Source organism: Musca domestica, unplaced genomic scaffold, assembly GCF_030504385.1.
Source record: "Musca domestica strain aabys unplaced genomic scaffold, Musca_domestica.polishedcontigs.V.1.1 2, whole genome shotgun sequence".
Classification (NCBI taxonomy): Eukaryota; Metazoa; Arthropoda; class Insecta; order Diptera; family Muscidae; genus Musca; species Musca domestica.
This window is the reverse complement of record NW_026712249.1, coordinates 6,408,594-6,412,459: the sequence shown is the minus strand read 5'-3', so window position 1 is coordinate 6,412,459 and position 3,866 is coordinate 6,408,594.

Genomic DNA, 3,866 nt, shown 5'->3' with positions numbered 1-3,866 from the left:
GTAAAACTGGATCTTCGCCGAAACATTTTTGCGGGGAGAAACTCAATCCAATATGGTAAATTGAAGACTATTAATTAGAAAGTGTAGTTGAAAACTTTCAAACACTGAAAAATCGGAGCTACAGTTAAATAGAGTTTATGTGCGGTAATGTACGTTTTCCATATCAGTCATATAATACCAACGAAAATTTCAGGGATATACATAAAATAATGTCGACTCTGTCTTGATTTTAAGAGACAGACGGACATCATTATATCGATTTGTAATTTAATGGTAATCTAGTATATGTCTGGATCACCGATGAATATTTTAAGAAATAACGAATCTAAATTATTCAAAATTTTATGATGAAGTGCATAAAAAGTTTCAAATAAGAAGACAATATCATAAAATATTAAAATCCCATCATCCGTTACACTACAAATCATTTTTTGCAACTGTTTATTATCAGTTTGTGCCACATAGCCAACCAAGAATTTCCAAGGCAAGACATTTCTGTGCCACAGGTCATAGATTTTAATTCAAATTGCGAAATAAATCGACCGACTTCATTTGTATCTGGATTTTGTTCATTTGTATCGGTCATGTTTTATTATTGGTGGTGGTGTTGTTGCTGCTGCTTGAGCTGCTGTTGCACAATGTGGCACGTACAGAAAACCATTAGAATTATTTATGATGCCCACGGAAGATGTACATCGGCACACAGGCAGTTTGCGAAAAACGCAAATGCGCCAAAAAGGACATTCATCCATTCATTACCGCACACACACACGCATACAAAACGAAACAGATGGCGCGTTGCAAAATAGGAGAAGCATGAGCATCACGAAGAAACAGAGAATAACGTGTTGAGTAAAATCTACGCACGATTTATTGTTGTCGTGGAACTAAATAGAACAGATTACCTTTTAAAATAGATACATGTGTTGCTGCGGCGGATGGTGTGGCGGGTTGAGGGGGAGGGGTTGCCTTTTTATTTCCAATAATGTTCATTAGGTGGAAGGTGCTGTTCTCCTTTAATCACTAACTCATTTATTCGCTCGTGAAACAAGTGTATTTGTAAGCGTGACAGTTACATTATCCTTGTGCGGGATGTATTTATCGAAACATGTTAAAGGAGATGATCTGTAGCGGGAGTTTTTATTTTGGCTGTTGCACAGTGGTTATGTTAAAAAGTATATACTTTTATATGGTGCGAATGGAACAATTAACCAGTTAAAAAATATCAGTCGGCCTTGCCGACAGATGAATATTCTAAGCCTATGTCAGTTTATAGAATATGTTTTGAATTACATTATGTTTATTCAACATTTTGACCCTTTATGGAGGGATACCGAAGGAATGGACCCTTCTCATCTGGACTAACTCTAATATATATATATATATATATATATATATATATATATATATATATATATATATATATATATATATATATATATATTACAACATGTCCGATTCGAACTATATCGACTTTTCACTTTTTTCACAATTTTGAAATATGCGTGAACCGATAAATTCCGTTATCACATCAGTTGTCTGGTTGACAGAAATATTTAGTTATACCAATCGAATGGAATCGCTGACTTGTTTCTCAAGTTATGAAAGGTATAAGTAATTAAAATTGTGACCCTTTGTGGTGGAGGGACCAGGAGGAGTAGGCCTATATATCCCCATCTTCACACCATATCTTATTTTAAAATTTTGGGATATGTGAATTTTGAAGAGAATCAGATAGTAATTTCGCATTTTATAAAAGTTATAATTATTAAACTTTTTGATCCTGTGTGGGGTAGGTACTTGATGGAGTGGGCCTGACATAGCACAAATACAAATATTGGGATTTGCAAAGTTTGCACCAAATTGGATGATCCTTTCTTGTTCCATTGGCGGATGTACCAAAAGGAATTGACCGATATCGCCCATCTCCGAACTCGATGTTTGATAATAATATTACGATGTACTAAGTTTGGATCAAATTTTATGCACCCTTCGAGAGGTTTTGTGCGCACCAGCCAGACAAACAGGGGGACGAACGACACCTAATGTCATGAAAAGGATTTTGTCCAAAGGAGGAACCTAGGGTCTAAAACCGTTATTTCGATGGCCATATCAAATGGTTTAAACTTTTTTTTTTGCATAAATTTGTAATATACTTTTGCAAAATATCTGTGGTCTACTTTTTCTAAAACATCTTCCGCAAACAGTCAAGATTTTGGAAAATCATATAAAATAGTCCTGGGGGTATAATGAGCCCCAGCCATATGGCCGGGGAGGGTATATATTATTTGATACGGTCAAAAAGTGCCTAGTCGAAATAACGGTTTTAGACCCTAAGTCTCTTTGGACCAAATCAGTTTCAGGACATTTGGAGTCGATCTAGCGATGTCCGTCCGTCTGTCTGGCTGGTGCGCACGATAAATCCCAAAGGGAGTATCCAATATTGGTCCAAACTTGGTACATGGTACTATTTTTGTTAAACTTAGATCGAATTCGGAGGTGGGCATTATCGGTCCACTACTTCTGGTACTTCCACTATAAAGGTTCGAAATTTTCAAAAAATAAAATATTTTCTGCACAGAAAGAGAAGAAATAATCCGATTTTGCTCCAACTTTGCAAATCCTAGTATTTGCGTCAGTGCTAGGTCAGATGTTAAAATGGACAAGATCGGTCCACTCCATCAAGTACCTCGCCCACAAAAGGTCAACATTTTGAATAATTACAACTCTTTCAAAATGTGATGTAAGAATCCGATTGTCTTCAAATTTCACACATCCCAATAATTTTATTAACCCAAGGTCTGGTGTTAAGATGAAATACGTCGGTTCACTCCTTCTGGTACCGGCCCACAAAGGTCGAAATTTCAAAAAAAAAAAAAAATAAAAAAAAAATAAATATATATATATATATATATATATATATATATATATATATATATATATATATATATATATATATATATATATATATATATATATATATATATATATATATATATTTTCTGCACAGAAAGAGAAGCAATAATCCGATTTTGCTCCAACTTTGCAAATCCTAATGTTTGCATCAGTTCTAGGTCAGGTGCAAAAATGGATAATATCGGTCCACTCCATCAAGTGCTCCTCCCCACAAAGGGTAAAAATTTTGAATAATTATAAAATGTGATATAAGAATCCGATTGTCTTAAAATTTCACACATCCCAATATTTTCATAAACCCAAGAGCTGGTGTTAAGATGAAACATATAGGTCCACTCCTTCTGGTACTTCCACCACAAAAGGTGGACATTTTGAATATCCATTAAGTTCATAAAGCACATCTGAATATTTCTCTCAACACATGTTCTGTTATAAATATGGTATGGATCGGACCATTCCTTCTGGTACCTTCCCCACAAAGGGTCAAAGTTTTGAATAACCCAAACGATTATAATATCCGAAATAAGCATCCGGTTCCCTTCATATTTCACCCTCCCATTATTTCCACACATAACATTTTCTATATGTCATGTATAGTGAAGGAAGTTACCAATATAGTCCAAACCGGGAACGTCGCAATATTTATATCATACTTATTTAGGTCCGATGCGAAATGGTCAACATTGACTCATTCCTTTGGAACCTATTCCATGGAGGGTCTACAATTTAAATACTCATAACAGAAGTCAAAATATATTTAAATAGTTTACTGTGGCCGATGGCATGGTCCATATGGGTCAACGATTTCGCAAGGGCTAAAATCGTCAAAATATCAAAAATTCAAATATCGGGTAGTACAATTATATCTATCCCATATTCGAGATTTCCCGATAAAACCTAAGGAATTCCCCGAAAATTGTTTGATTATAAAAACGTTTTAAGATGATTTT